The 16,872-nt window shown below is 40.4% G+C and overlaps 1 non-coding gene and 1 pseudogene across 1 annotated transcript; one reads left to right on the top strand and one right to left on the bottom strand.

Moving 5' to 3' along the window:
- The first annotated feature begins 3,619 nt into the window (after window positions 1–3,619).
- On the top strand, window positions 3,620–3,726 carry LOC141420062 (U6 spliceosomal RNA). The gene has a single exon (XR_012444769.1). It is a non-coding gene; the product is annotated as a U6 spliceosomal RNA (small nuclear RNA).
- A 9,926-nt stretch (window positions 3,727–13,652) lies between these two features.
- Window positions 13,653–14,352, bottom strand: LOC141419417 (uncharacterized; annotated as a pseudogene).
- Window positions 14,353–16,872: the final 2,520 nt, after the last annotated feature.

Consider the following 16,872-nt stretch of genomic DNA (forward strand, 5'->3'; position numbering starts at 1 on the left):
AAATCAGTTAAGAAGACAATGTTTTCTGTCTCCATTGACAGAGTTGGTGAAAGGAGGTCAACAGGGTCTGTCTTGATCACTTTGGGCTCCATCAGCTAAATAGTAGCAAGCCCTTTACTTGAAAAGGGGGGCAGGGGTGAATTTTGGACTGAGAGAGATCAGCTCAGCTAGAACAGAAGATCAGTAGAGGCAGAAACCTTTTCCAAGGGATCTTGGATGGGTAACTGTCCACTCACCAATACTAAAGCCAGTTTTTAATTAGGAAGAGGGAAGAAAGTTGTGCCTTGGTTCTCCAGATCAACTGCTTATTTTAACAGACCACAATCAAATCTTGCCTGAAAAGGTTTTTTTTTTTCTTTTTCATTTTGCCTGAAATCCCACTATTCCCCTAAGCAGTGCCTTCAAATTAGGAGACCTAAGAAACTAACCGAATGTTACCTGGAACCCAATCAATCCCCCTTAATTCAACAAGGTGGCATTTACAGACTATTTTCAAAGCTCTCTGGGATTTGCAATATTGTGCATTTATTTAACAGTGCCAATTTAAGTCCCTTCTTTGGAACTAACATGAGATATGCTATTGGAGAAATTTGGCAGGAAGAGGGACTGGCAGGGAACATTCTAGGTTTCCTTCCTTCTAAGCCCTCCAGGGCATTTTGTAGTCCCATGCTGGCTCCCAATACGCCCCATTTCCTCTGCCTTCTGTGAGCCCAGCGATTTTCCATATCTTTCTACTTTAAAAAACATCCCCACTGGACTGGAGGTGTGGCTCAAACGTTAGAGCCCCTGCCTTTGCAAGCGTGAAGCTTTGAGTTCAAACCCCCAGTCCCACAAAAAAATTAATAAAGTTAAAAAAAACACTACCCCCCCCATTCCATTTCTCAGGCTCCTTTTCACCTGCAGACCAGCCTGTGTGGCAGCATACAGTGTCTGCAGCTATCCCCTTACTCTCATCCTAAACACTGAAACCATAAAGGAATAAGAAAGTCAGAAATATGGAGAACAGCTACACACTTCACAAAGTTCTTGGAATCAGTGTGCTTGCTTCTTTTCCTTGAAGGTACCCAGAAGCCCCAGAGGTTTCCTGTTCTCTTTTATCTGTGAGGGTGGCATTCCTTATTGCTTATAGGAGAAGGCTACACTAATTAGCCTAGCATTCAAGGCCCTCTATAAGCAGACTAAGGTCTACTGCTCCATCATTATCTCCCACTCGTTTTCCAGTCTACACAAACTGTCTGCTCCTGTCAAATGGTCCACTAATTGTTTTCCCCCCCTCCAAACTATTTTCATTCCTGTTTCCTGGTCTTTGTTCACATTAATTTCCTCAGGCTCTCTACCCTTTCTTCAGGGCTTGGAGTCTTACTCTTGGAACAGAATGGCTCTCTCCTTGGAATTCCAATAGTCTTTCTAGTATGCAGCCACTTCTCTGGATTTAACACATGGGAGTACGTGTGTGTGCGTCTAAAGACAAGCACTTCTTTAGAGCTCTGGGGTCCACGTGGTGACACGCACTCAGTAGGTACTCAGCAAACATGTATTTTGAGTAATGTCATGTTCTTGAAGCCTGAAACTTCTTTCCCTAGGTAATGTTTATTAACGTGATCTAAGGGTTGCTGAGGCTTGCTCCTGCATTTCGAAAGATGAAGATGGTGATGTCTCAATGGAAACATCTATGAGCACCTTGAAAATACCTGTATTGTCCTAGCAACACACGTGGAACAAGTGGAAGTAACCAAAACAGTCTTAAGATTAAAGCAGCAAAGAATGTAGAGTCTTAGTAGGCAGGTCCTTCTGTCTTTGTCCCTCTCTTTTTCCTTCTTCTGTCAAGGTGATTAAACATTGGAATCAGCTACAGAGAGAGAGGATTGAGAAACTGTGGAGAGGTAGACAATTTATTCATTCATTCAAAGGAAAATTGAGAGGTAAAGGGAAAAAGTTTAAGTATGAAGGATTTGGCATTTATCCATGAAAAACAGAGGAAGGTGGATACAACTTTTCTCTCTCTTTCCTTTTCTCTTTTTTCATTGTTTAGTCTCTCAACTCTGTATGGCTTCCCTAGCAGGACCAAGAGCCTTGTGGTAGGCAGGGCTCCTTCACTGTGTTGCAGAGCCACCAAGTAGGCCAATAAAATTTAAAAAAAGACTGCAGATGTTTTTCTCTGTGAGGAAGGGATTGGAACAGTTACTGAGTAACTGTTTTTCTGTTAATGTGGATAAATCTTCAGTCACAAAAACACAAACAGGCTGACAGCATTAGCTCTGATATACTTCATCCAAAGGAATGGTGAGGGACCTGCTATCTCGTCGGTTGTAGGGAAAAGACAGCCACACTAGTGGGAAGACAGGAGGTAAAGGAATAAAAAGAAGTCGTATAAAAGTTACTGAAGGGTAAACAAGACCAAAAATCAAAATGTTGGTGAGACACTAACTACATAGGAAGTAAGCATGGGAATTTTGTGTGTGACTAGGTTCTTGGAGACAAAGGCTAGACAATGTGGCATAACATGCTTCAGTCCCACGCACATATAATCTCAGATTGCTCATTTATGAAATAATTTTAGAAGCTGAGCATGATGGTGAGCACCTGAAGTCCTAGCAACAGGGGAGGCTGAGGCAGGAGGATCGCTTGAGCCCAGGAGTTCCAGGTCAGTTGGGGCAACATAATGACTCCCTGTCTCTAAGAAAAAAGTTCAAGTTAAAAAATGTTAAAAAATAATTTTAGACATCTAATGCTAGCAATTTGTATGTTTACCAAGTGCTTCTATTGATTCTTTTTTCCTTTTTTTGTGTGTGGAAGTAGGGTTTGAACTCTGCTTCTTGCTTACAAAGCAGGCACTGCCTGAGGCACACCTCCAGTCCATTTTCCTCTGGTTATTTTGGAGATGGGGGTCTCACAAATTATTTCCCCAGACTGGCCTCAAACTGTGATCCTCCTGATCTCAGCCTCCCAAGTAACTAGGATTACAGGCATGAACCCAAGTTGCTGATTCTTAAGGTCAAGGAAGAACCTTGAATACTGTTCTCCTAAAACATAGTAGGAGATTTGGTTTTGGTATAGCAACAGCACCAAATAATTTTGCTTGCAACATAATTCATGCAAAAAGAGAGGAAGAAAAAAGGGAGAGGAACAAGAAGGAAGGAAGGAAGGAAGAAAGAAAGAGAAAAAGAAAGAGAAGAAATAAAGAAAAGAAGAAATAAAAACATTTGAATTTGGAAGCAAATAATCCTATTTATTTTTGTCCCTTTTGCTCCCCAAAACATTTAAGGAGGCATGGTTTGAATATGAATAAAATACTTTGAGTGTCAGCTTGGAACTATATATCTTTTTGCATTTCACACTCACCTCAATCTCGTGAGGTGGGAAGTGCTGCTGCCTCACTTTACAGATAAGGAAACAGATGCCCGCAGAGAGTATAAGAAAGCATAGAGCTGGGGTCCCAGTGCGAGCCCCTGCTCTTGTTTCACTGTACTGCTTCCAAACCCCAAAACAAACCAGCAAATCCAGAAACCACAACAAAACCCCAAACCACAAGGAAGGCAAGAAATTTAGATGATGGAGAAATAAAATAAACAAGTGGATCTGGGGTGAGGCTTTGTGCATCGACCAGAAGTGACCCAGAGTCCTTGCTTCGACAGCACATGTACTAAAATTGGGATGATGCAGAGAAGAGTGGCATGGTCCCTGTGCAAGGATGACATGCAAGTTCATGACGCAGTCCATATTTTTTTACTAAGTGAACACAAATCTATGAATAGATATCAAAAAGAGAAGTGTGGGACTGGCAGTGTAACCCAGTGGTAGAAGCACTTGCCTAGCATGCATAAGGTCCTGGGTTCTATTCCCAGCTCTACAAAAAACTGAAAAAAGAATGGCCCATATATTTGACTGAGTTTTCCAATAGCCAAAGCAAAATAAATAAATAAATAAATAAATAAAAGAATGAATGAATGAAAAAAGAAATGTGTTTGGATTCAGAGCATCTATAAGCTAAAGCAAACCTTTTTAGGAGAAACCTAACAATTTCTGTAGAATTTCCTGAGACAGATACTCCTTGTGGCTCACCCAAAAGAGAAGAAATGCCTCTATTGAAAGGATTTTTTCAAAAGTCTTCACTGTATACTAGTTTTTTTTTGAAAAATCAGGAAAGCAAATGTTTAAAAAGGAAATAACTTAAATATGGATTACAATATTATTCCCTTGCAAATCTATCTTACAGTTTGCTCACTTTTATAATTAAAAACTAGATGTGGAGATTCTGTCTTTGCGGTGCTTAAAGAAAAGAGTGGCTATTCCTCTGGCCTGATGCCTGAAGGCAGGGAAAGGCTTAAGGGGGCCCCTTCCAACCCCAGGCCTTTGCTTCTATACTTTCGTAACTGTGCAAACACTTCTACCTGAGCAAGCTTAACTCGTCTTAAGCCTAAAGACTCAGCCATAGCATGGCCATGAATACTTCCATTGTGGGAATCCTTTCTGATAAAAATAAATGTTTGAAAAACACACGCACACACAAGAAAACAAAACCTGCAAAAACTCAGGATTAAGACACACCCAAGCCAGACATTTGCAGAAACAACAGTTGCACTTAGTACATGCTTGTCACTGGGGATGGAGAGACAGCTCTTAGGCACCATGCATTTAACCAGGAGACTTTGCTGAAGTCCTTTGTGTCTTAGATGTCAAAGAAATCTTTTCTTAGGGACCCATCAGCACCACCTCAGGGGTGATGTTTTTAAGCCCAATGTACAAAACTTCTTATATGATTAACACGGTGGGATGCCCTTTATGACAAAACTCAAGGAATGCAAATAAAATTCTCTTCAGAAGGAAGTTCCCCCAACCTTTTTTTGTTCTTAAAATATTTCTTAGCAACGTAACTCAAGAGAAGAACGTTCACATTTTGGGGCTGACATTGGGGGAGGAAGCTGAGGGAGACATAGCTGTGCAGTTTAAATTGATCCAACTCATTACAAATTGAGATAGGTAGCTGGGAGAAGGCTTCCTTGCTGTATGCATAAAAGGTGAGCATCAAGTTAACACCACTGTGTGCATTAGGAAATGTTAGGTGGCCATAGCTAGTACAAGTCCTTTTGCCTGTGAAACCCTGAATCTTGGCCCATTGGGCTGGTGTGGCAAGTGCAGGAAGAAGGAAGGCCCACAAGAGTTTTCTCTAAGAAAGCACTGACACAACAAGGGGATTGGACTATGAGCACATGATAAAAGCGAGAGCACACAAGGGAGGGGTGAGGATAGGTAAGACACCTAAAAAACTAGCTAGCATTTGTTGCCCTTAACGCAGAGAAACTAAAGCAGATACCTTAAAGCAACTGAGGCCAATAGGAAAAGGGGACCAGGAACTAGAGAAAAGGTTAGATCAAAAAGAATTAACCTAGAAGGTAACACCCACACACAGGAAATCAATGTGAGTCAATGCCCTGTATAGCTATCCTTATCTCAACCAGCAAAACCCCTTGTTCCTTCCTATTATTGCTTATACTCTCTCTACAACAAAATTAGAGATAAGGGCAAAATAGTTTCTGCTGGGTATTGAGGGGGGGGAGCGGGAGGGGGCGGAGTGGGGGGTAAGGGAGGGGGTGGGGGCAGGGGGGAGAAATGAACCAAGCCTTGTATGCACACATGAATAATAAAAGAAAAATGAAAAAAAAAAAAAAAAAGAAAAAAAAAAAAAAAAAAAAAAAAAAAAAAAAAAAAAGAAAGCACTGAGATGCTTGTCTCTGCAAAGAGGGCCCTGGCTATGCCCTGTCAACTGAAAGACTTCATCCTTACAACGGAAGTTGTCACCCTCTGAGTGCTTGATGGGCTGCTACTCTAACAGGTTTTCCCTTTATAAACAGAGGCCAGCCGCTTTGGCCTTATCTACTTGATTCTAAAATAGCTCGTCAATTTAATAGCATTTGGGTTGTTTATGCACACAAGGCCCTTTGAAAATAACCCTTTTCATGTCGCCAAACAGGCATTTTCAAATCAACTAATTGGATGGTTGTCTGAATTCAACTCGTTGTTTTAAAAATAACCAGTTGTTCCACTGAATTACATTTTTTTACCCCCAAGCCAATTGGTGTGTGTAGACAGAGTTTGAGTCAATCCAGATGGCTGGCTGCATTTTTGACTTGAACTGACTGGATGTTTTGTGGTCAGATATATACAGCTCTTGATAGCCACTGGGGAAATGCAGGGGAAGGGAAGGAAGGTGTAGGAAAGCTAGGAGAAATTATATCAACAAAAGTTTCCATCTTGAGTGCTGTGGATCCAGACATTTTCTGCAATTAATCCTCCTTCCCCCTCAAAACACACGCACGCTTGCACACGCGCACACACACACACACACACACACACACACACACACACACACAGTTAAGAAAACAGAAATAAAGTACTAACATCCCTCCCAGCTGGCTCTGCTCACGGCTGTGGGTCTTTTCTTTCTTTCTTTCTCTCCACGAATTTCTTCACTGCTTGGGTGGCCTGTGGAAGGATTCTGGCAACTCAGCTTCATGGGTTTAGCTCCCTCTTAGGCTGACTTTTTCCTTCCTGTGAGGACCTCTTCTTTGAGGGGCTCAGTGTTCCTCTTAGGCTGTTAAAAGCAAGGCAGGAAGAAGGGGCCTTCGGGTAGACCTGTTCCCCCTGATTCCAAGCATGAGGCCTGACTCTGACCCATGGAACCACTTTTCCTGAGGGAAGATGGGAATTTCCTGTAATGAATGTAACTAGCTTCTCTCTACCCAGGCATTACTGCTAGGTTTTGAAAAATTCCAAGTTCCCATAATTAGCTGTCAGATTCCACTGGCCTGAGGAAGATACTTTCAAAGGCTACTTCTTTCAGACTTACTGTTTTGATTTCTTCATTTACCTACTGATAACAGGATGAAAGTAGAACAGAGAAAGACTTTCCTTGAACTACTTACACTTAAGATTTTTACTTACAAGGAAGAAACAAATCTCTACACATTTGAAATCGAGCTGCAAGGGCGATTTCCAAAATGTCTACCACTTTTTTTCCCCCCAACAAATGTGGAGTGAATTGCATGACACAGACTTTTCTATCTGTGCAAAGGTCATTGTTTGCAGTGAAGTGAAGAACTCAGGAAATATTCTGAAACCTGGCCCTGTCTGTTTTGTCCCAAACTTTTTTCTCTCATCTAGTAAACCTCAAATTGGCATGTTTTTCATAACATGTCATTTTTCATGGCTGGCTCTTTAAGGTGAGTATTGATTCCCTTGAGCCTTCCAAAGACATCTGGATAACATTCAAAAGTTTTTGCCTATGACATTTAGGTTTTAAAGCACTGCCACATGGCTTGTCGGGATTTGTGTTTAGACTTGAGGTATGGTCCTGACTTCATTGCTGACCTGCTGTGTGACCTTGAGATCATCACTTTCCCTCTCCGAATCTCTGGGGTTTTTTCATCAATATTATGGGGTAATAATACTTGCTTGCCTGGTCTATCTATCTCTGTAGGGCTGTTGGAAAGAACAATCTGAATAAGATACAAGGAAGCCCTTGTGAGAAGTATGAGGTTTTCAACAAATGTCAGAGATTCTGAAAGGAGACGATTTCACTGGGATTATTAGGTAGCCCAGGAAACTTGGCCCTTCCTTCTCAGATCAAAAGGTTTGTTTTCAGGTTCTTAAATTTCATTATGTATCATTATTTTACTTTTTTTAATTGCAACACCCCAAAAGAGTAAATCCTACAAAAACAATGCTATGAACAAGTATCACTTCCTCTGTTTTGAGAAACAATAATATTGTATTAATATAAGGAAAAGAAAACTTGGCAGGATTGAAAATTTTAATATCAGTGACACTCTGAATGTGTTAAAGTGTATCAGTCAAAAGTACTGTTTTTAGCAAAGCTGAGGCGAGAAGTAGCGATCTCTCTGGATTTTAGGATCATGGCTGGTTCAGGTATGGATACAATACTTCTCATAGAAATATACTCTACGGGTCTTGTCATCTCAGGGTCAAGAACTAAACTGTCTCTATGAAAATACACAAAAGGACAATAGGCAATTCCATCCTTCATGCTTTGATCTTTCTCTTTAACTGACTGAGACTTTCCCATCCTTGAGTAGTCTAGGGGTATTTGATAAACCCCAGATGGTTTAGAAGCACACAGAATCCTGCTTTATATTATCATCTTGTCTAGCTGCTTGTATGTGATTAAATGACCTTTTTGCCATAGAAGTTACACCGAGGAAGATGAACTTTCCTTTCCATATGTGGAATGAATGTTTTCCCTCCACTCAGAGAATTAGCTGAGAGACTGGAATTGTTTCTAGTTGTGGAGAACTCCTTGGCCTAGCATTAGGCAGAAGAAAAGAAAAGTAAATATATGATATTTCGATGAGGCAGTAAATTAGAAACGGTATGAGTATATGTGAGTATGATTGTGAAGTTTAAAAATGGGGTAGATCTGGCTGCAAGCTCAAGTTTGAAAAGTTTTTCTTTTTCAGAAGTGAATTTGAGCTCCTGTAGTTACATCCAGGAAATACGAGCCATTACTAAGGCTGGGAATTGAGGTTAAGGCCAAAAATAAGGTCTGGAAATGTAATTGTAATTGGGAAGGCCAAACGACAGAGGTTAAGCCCTGGGAAATGGGAAGGCAATTCAGTGTCTGAGAATTCCTGGGTCTGTGTCAGGTCCCTTGCTGGACCCAGGCAGTCCCTGAACTCTGCCTACTTAGCCTGCATACTGTCCACATAGGCCTGTTTTAAGGGGAGGCTGCAGGAAGACTGAGTTGTTGCCAAAACTGTGAAGTTAAAGGAGACCCTCTAAGGGTATATGTCCCCTCAAACCTACAAATCTAAAAACGCTTGATAAGTTTCCATCCCCTAGAAAGCCTAACAACAATGAACTTCCAACTAAAAATGCAAGATCTCAGTTAAGCCTGATTCCTCTGGTAGTTAAAAACAAATCTGGCTAAGAAACATGAGGACAAGAATTTAGCCTTCATCACTATATCATCAGTGCTTAGAACACAGTGACTGCTCAAACACTGTGGGTAATAAACGAACAATAAATAAGAAAATAATGTTTGTTAAAACAAACGGACCTTTGATGGCCTTTAAAAAAACAGCCTTAAGGGTAATACTATCATGTGAATACCTACAGTGTGCCAAACACATATCTCTAGCTTTCTTAAAGATCTTGAAAGGTTATATTTTTTGTAGCATACAGAAAAACTGAAAGAATTTTCAGTGGACACTTGCATACCCGTTGCATATATTCTGTAATTAGTATTGTGTTACACTTGTGCTAGTAAATGGATCTATTTATGTTGCATTCATTGACCAAGGTTAAGTTTTTTAATATAGTAATATTACTTAACATGAGATCTAGTCTCTTAACACAAATTTAAGTACACGATACATTATTGTTGACTATAAGTACAATGTTGTACAGAAAGATCTCTAGAGTGTGTTCATCCTGCATGAATGAAACTATATGCACTGTTTCCCCTTCTCCCCAGTCCCCAGCCACCACCATTCTACTCCATGCTTGTATGTATTTGACCGTTTTAGATGTCTCATGTCATGCGAAATATCCAGTATTTGTCTTTCTGTGTCTGTATAATTTTACTCAGTATGTCACAAGGCTCTTCCCTGTTATCACAAATGGCAAGAGTTCCTTCTTTTTTAAGGTTGAAAATCATTCTATTATATATATACATATTTTGGGGGGGGGACAAGGTCTCACTACTTTGCTCAGGCTGGCCTCAAACTCATGATCCTCCTGCCTCAGCCTCTCAGGTGCTGGGACTACAAGAGTATACCACCAGAGCTGGCCAAGTCTTTTGAATAAATACCCAGATGTGGAATGGTAGTTCTGTTTTTAATTGTGTGAAGAGCCTCCATCCTGTTTTTCATAGCTGCTGTTCCATTTTATGCTCCCAACAACAGTGTGCAAATTTTAGAATTTCTCCACATCTGTACTAACCCTTGTTATCTTTAGAAGGTTAAGTTTTTAATCCTTATTTTGTAAGTGAAGGCTTAGGCAGATAAAGCTCTTTGCCCAAGGTCACCCAGCTAGAAAGTAACAGAGTTGGAATTTGGACCCAGGACTATCTGACTCTGGAACTTAAGCCCATTCCACAGCACTGTGCTAACTCTTGTGATCACTGTGTTGCAACATAAGTTAAAGCAAGTCAACTGGAGAGTGAGTTTCAAGGTTGAATTGAAACCCAAGGAACAACGTAGAAAGGGCGACTTTAACCTTTGACTTCACAATTACAATTTGGAAAAAAGCAAACTCATGCAGGTGGACGTGAATCTGTACATTCTACACCATATGTTAAAGGAGAAGAGAAAAAAATCATTTCCTAGGATTTCTTTTTAAAGAAATCAAGTTTTATGATGTGTATCAGGCCCAGTACAGACATGTTCCATCATTTCTATATATTCACAACATCATACAAAAATTGAATTTGATATAACAGAACATCAAGTTCAGGTTAGATTAGAGCTCATATACTGTGCTTGCTAAAGCAGAGAAATAAGCAATACATTTGAGAAAGATTTCCATACAAGGGATTGACATAGGTTTCTCAATAAGAAAAAGTTAATAATAAACCCTCCTAAAGTTTACTATCATCATTTATTTCTAAACAATGCAACAATCTGTTAGACCTCCATGGAATAAGAGTAAATAGCAAGTTCTCAGTAGTTTAAAATTTTTTAATAAATTAGTTTAAAAATCTCTAATTTCAGCTAGGTGTGGTGATACATACCTGTAATCCCAGCACTAGGGAGGTAGAAGCAGGAGGATCAGAAGTTCCAAGCCCGCCTGGGCTAAATAGTGAGACTTTGTCTTAAAAAATATCTCTGATTTAGGTTTCTGGTGAGAAAAAAATACAATAAAAATATGTATATTCATGTCTGTACTCTTGCAACATTACTTATAACAGGCATTTCCATTATGCTCATGAGAAGAAAAATTAGATTTTTAAATATTGTTATACAGTACTTTGATTAAGAAGAGCACTGATCCACTAACAAATCTTTCTTGAGGACTTCCTATGGAGCCATAAGTGGAGTTTGTGTTGTGAGAGGTGTTATTTAGTCATACATTCAACAACATGTATTGGGGAAGCTACTGAACTCTGGGTACTGTTTTAGATGCTGAATACGGGAAGTATAAGATTCTTTCTGTCAAGGAGTTCAAGGGCATGGAAAGACAGATGGTTAGAGGTAGGCGAAACCCACCTCTTTCAAGTCACCCACCATCTTTGATTTATAGTTAAGGAAGAGGTGGTTTGGAAGTGGTGTTACAGATCCAGGGCCACAATACTTGGGGTGACAGAACAGGAAGTAGAAGTCTAGAAGAGCAGGAAGTAGAAGACTGCTCTTATGATTATTCCATTCTATTTGGGGAGACAGAATAGTAGTTTCCCCCATGAAACTACTTCAAAACAACACCCGGCAAAAAGCTGCTAACAAACCATATGGTCTTAACTGCAAGTTTAACAAGAGTTGGAAAAGAACTAGAGCCATCCAACAGAGCGTAAATCTTCTGAGTAATGACATGAAATTTATTTATGGCAGAGGACTTGTTGTGTGTCTGACATGCACTAAGGATGAATGAGATGAAGGTATCCCAAGGAACTGTACTTCCCTCTGGATCATATCATCTTGCTCCAAGGATATGGTTTTTGGTACACAGGGTAGCATTTCCTTCATTTGTAACAGAAAACATGATATTTATGGGGGAAATAATTTGATGAAACAAAACATGAAAGCTATGGTGTTTAACCCTCTGTTCATAATTTATACCAAGACCTTCTGAAAAGCAAAATCTCATGTAAGCCATATTTACCTTCTTCTGAGTAGTTCTTAAAATCTTTTAGTTAGAAATTTATCTTCAAGTAGGCTTACCTATTATTGGAAAGTTTATATTGCTGTGATTTTAACAGGAACTATCCATAAAAAGGGATGTCGCAATTTATTTTTGTAAAGAAAAACAGCACAGGGCTTCAGTGAAAAACATTTGCTAAATGACTACCATGGACCAAAGTAGTGTGCAACATACCAAGGCAATGTACTAGCTTTCTGAACTATCTTTATTGAAGGATTTGCTTTATATTATTTTTATCTTTCTAACTGATATGGGTGCATAACTTTGGGCAATACGATAAAACGAATTACCAGAAAAACTGAAAAAGAAGTACAAAATATAAGGCCATTTTAAACAGTTTTTAGATTCAGCAGTGAGGCCAACTTGTTACATGGTTGTTATAAGTGGCAGCAGTTTCAACATGCTAGAAAAGTTTCTCACAGCTTACTCTCAATTTTTGTACTTCACTATGTCACAGACTGGTAGAAGATAGTGTGTGGATCAGCACAAGTACATGGATGACAATTTGGGAAGCCCTATGTTAGAGGAAACACAGAAGAACAATATGAACACTTGTTCATCTAAAGCTCCCGAGTTATGGTGGAGACATAAAAGTAACTAGAATTAGGGGTAGTGCTGGGAGTGGCTTTTTCTTATGATAAGCTACTTTTGAAATTCCTCCATGTGGATGGACTCGGGAGGTGGGATGGCAGAGATTATCAAAAGTATTTGTTGCTATCTGCGGTAGTGGCTGTTGGTGTTTCTTCTTATGTTGTAGGGAATAAGAAAGGACTTTGCTGGAAGCAAACTCATTAAGAAGTCAACTTCTAAATACCAATTGGCTTATTGGAGACCCAAGCTCCAGAGCATAAAGACCCAGAAAAAGACTTAAATTACTTATAGATTATTAAAACTTTTCTTGGTGAAATTACATACCATACATCAAAATAAATATAGATTACCTGAATCACTGTGCTTTTGTTCCACAATAATTCAAAGCAAAATAAAATATGTGTGAATTGCCATGTGGCAAAATATGTGTAAAGCCATGCCTTGGGCATCATTGGCATTTGAATTTCAAGCCACCATACTCTCAGTCAGCAAGCTCCAAATCACTTAAATTTTTATAGATAACCAAATATCCTATGCAGAAGACACAAAATGTTACATATACATACAGTATATCTGCCCAATCAAAAAAAATCAATAGACTAAGCGTATGAAGAAATATGTTAGAAATCTAGATCAATATTCCCTTATACAAACCAAGATAGAAGAGAATAACTTTTTTATTTGTAGTAATCAACGTGATACCACAAATAAAAATTTCAATAGTTTTTTTTTCAAGCTCTGACTTACAAGAACCTCCGTATATTTTGTGGATTTAATGAGGGCAAAGCATAGCCTCTGTTCTGAGGAAAGTTTATCCATCCACAACTCACAATACAAACATCTCAGCCACATCTATTAATTTTCCATACACACGGGGCCAAATTCTGCCTGGGATTATTATGCAATTTTCAAAATGGCTTTAAGTCTTTCAACTCACAAAGTTACCATTTACATTACACTGGCTTGCTGGCTGGGATGAATGAATGAACACTCTTTCCCAAAGGACCATAACTCATTCTCTGATCATAGCTTATACGTTTGGGAGAATTGGGATCCGTGTGCCTGGCGCCTCCCCTCCTCTCTGCCCCACAAAGGAGTCATACACTGCAAGCGAAGAGGAGACAAAGTGGCTGTGTGCCATTGAGCACAGAGGTGTGGTTCGGGAGGTGTTGACTGTGAGCAGCACAGCCCTAACATATAAGCAACTGTCTACATGATGTGATTTCAGGTGCACCAAAAAAGGCCTCATTGCCCCTCAGTTTAAACACTCCCTTCCCACTGGCAGATGCCTGGAATTCCACAGTTTTTAGAGGTCTGTTCCTTTGGTTTAAAGCTTTGATCCCAGTTAAGATACTCACTCGTACCCCTAGGTGGGCAGTCCTAATATGTCCTATCAAGCATACACACCTTGAGCAGATGAGTTTTAAAGTTTCTTCCCTGAAAGCAGGTTTTAAGAGTGGGGTTAAGAGCAGAAGATACTGTGTACCTGAGGGTGACAGGAAGAGGAGAACATCACCTGGGGGGGGGCAGGCAGAGGGACCTGGGCCCAAGACAAACAATGTGTGCATGCTCTTCTCCCATGACAGCAGCTGTGGGACACCCTTTCTTAATCCTCTCCCAGAAAACTTGATTTATGCTGCTTTTGGAGCCATGGAACCAGACTCTCCTCCCAGCTACAGCAAGATAATAGCTGCTGGCTACAGCTGGGAATTCTCGAATTCTTTCAAACTGGAGACTAGGAGTGAAAGGTGAAGAAAAGTTCTTCTGGGCCTGCTGTGCTAGATAGCTTTCCCCTGGGTTCCAAAGAGGACAACGGGGTCCGACTGTGTAATCTAAATTCTTCCAACTGGGCCTGAAAGCACTGAGCCATGGATTGTCAAAAGTGGACATTGTCTAAATCAGCACATCCTTTTGAATTTCCAGACTGTTTCTCTTTGTCTCTCCTTGCTGAAGAGTATCTATGAGTCATTGTCCTGACTCCCACCCTGAGGAGGGAGCCCTGAGAGAGAGCTAAGGCAGAAAATGGAAACCCAGCCCTTTTGTGGTTGTTTGGTTTTGACATGGGGTCTTGCTATGTGGCCCAGGCTGGTCCAGAACTGCTGGACTCAATCTATCCTCTTACCTCAGCCTCCCAAGTGGCTTGGACCATAGGCACATGCCATCGGGCCACCTAAAAAACCCAGTCGTAAGTCACAGTTACCCATCTGAGCAATATGTAATGTATAGTGTAACAGATATTATACTTTTGGTTAAGGACTTTCTTTCTCTCTCTCTCCCCTGCCTCCCTCCCTCCCTTCCTTTTGCTCAGGGTCTGGTGCATGCTAGGCAAGTGTTCTACCACTGAACCACACCGCCAGTCCCTGGTTAAGGATTTTCATCTTTGAAATTTTTCATCACTGAACAAGCAGAAACTACAGCCGCCCATCACGTTTCTGCACAAAAAGCCTATCCCACAATGCCCGTTTCAGTGCCTGAAATTCCGTTGTGAAAATCACCCCTTGAGGGTTGGAAAGTTAAAAATCTTTGAGAGGCACTTTTAAAAATGGAACCACTGCTTCCTTCAGTGTAGCAAGTTTTGCTAACTCTTACCTTAGGTTGGCTAAAAGCTCTGAAGTGGCTGCTTGAAGTGGGAACAGAAGCTTCCAGGCCGAAGAAATAATTCCCCAAACCCTAAGGCCAGTTTGCTTATGACTTAGACCAAACCCTAGCTATTCACACACCATTCCACACTTTTTACTGTATGTTCATACTCTCAATACTTAAAAAAATATTTTTCAACACTATCTACTTAGCTTTGTCTTAACAAAATTGTAGATAGAATGCACTAGTTATATATATATATTTTATGTATATATGGTCTAATTCACCACTAAAAGTAAATATATATTTAAAAATTAAAAACTTCATTGGCCCACTTCTTTCAATCCAGAGCTTCACACAGTTCTCTTTGAAAACACTGCTCTAGTTCATTCAAAGTGTATTAGATATAAAAACATATATAAAAAGGAGTTACAGTCCCCCTTTCCAGGTACTCTATACCCAGTAGTTGAAAACAACTGTTGCCTTTGTAGTTAGTTGCAGGAGCCCTGGAAGATCATGAATTTATGGAAGGTCATGTCTTCCTCTGCGAGGTCATGAAATTCAATCAATGCTTGCCTTCCAATCTGCCCTTTGGTCACAGGGCTCCACAGGTGGAACATATCAAACTCACTAGCCAAATTATGACTCTTAATTGGTGTTTCTTTTAAAGTGGATATGTCATTTGTCAAATGTTCAATGCAGGCGCAGGCCTAGCCTCGGGCAAAATTATGAAGTAGGAGAAGAATGCCAGATACATAGGCGGCCCTCAAATGTTTGTTGAAAAAAAGAGTGAATTGAGCCCTGCGCCCTTGACTCGTTCTCTCCCAGCCCCCATATACACTAGGTCACCATACACTTTTAATTCTATCTTCTAAATATCTCTGGAACATTTTTCCTCTTCCAAATCTCCTCCGCCTCAGGCCTTTATCATTTCTTGCCTGGATTATTTTCACAGCCTCTTAACTGGTCTCCTTGTTTCCCACCTTTGTTCCTTCTTCTCCAAACCACTCCCCACAATACTGTTGGAGAGATCTTTTAATGAGTCAAATATGATCATATCACCCTACTGCTTCAAATTTCCTTAAGTGGTTCCCCAGGCTCCTTTGCATGGCTTCCAGACTCTTCATATCTGGCTCTTGCTTGTTTCACCCACCTTAGTTCTTTTAGCTACTCAGCCTGAAATCATGATTCGCACCTCTCACCCTCCAAATGGGCCACTCCAGGCCCTCTCCTCTTTGTTCAGGCTGCTTCCTTTGCCTAGCCACCCTTCCCCCAATCTTTTCTCACTTCCACTCCTACTGGTCTTTCAAGTCTGAGTTTAGGGCATCATTTCTTCTGGAAGGCTTTCTCTGATCCACCTCTCACCCCTTAGAACTCAACAGCACTTAACACACCGTGCGTTAACATTTTGTTTGGTTGTCCTTCTCATCAAACTTGTAGGTCTTTGAGGTAAGGGACTCCAGGCAAATCTTTGTGTCCCAGTTTTCTGTTTGTATTCTACAATGTCTGGCACATAGTAGGAGTTCAAATAGTTGTTATTGAATGAACAAATGAATACATGAGTGATCCAACCCTTTAGTGACCTTCAACTTCGTTTGCTTCTTACCAGCCCAAAAAATCCTGGTGCACAACCTCCCCCCACCTTCCCAGCACACCCTCGTTTCTACCTCTCCAAACCTACTTTCACCAGGTTGGAAACAACACAATCAAATGTTAAACTAATTCACACTTAGGTGTTAAGTCATTTCATCATAGAAATACTTAGTGAGTTCCTACTATGCGTAAGACATAGGTGTGTCTGTGCGCATGCGCATGTGGAGTCCCAAAGAG

The sequence above is a fragment of the Castor canadensis genome, chromosome X (assembly GCF_047511655.1).
Source record: "Castor canadensis chromosome X, mCasCan1.hap1v2, whole genome shotgun sequence".
Taxonomy (NCBI): Eukaryota; Metazoa; Chordata; class Mammalia; order Rodentia; family Castoridae; genus Castor; species Castor canadensis.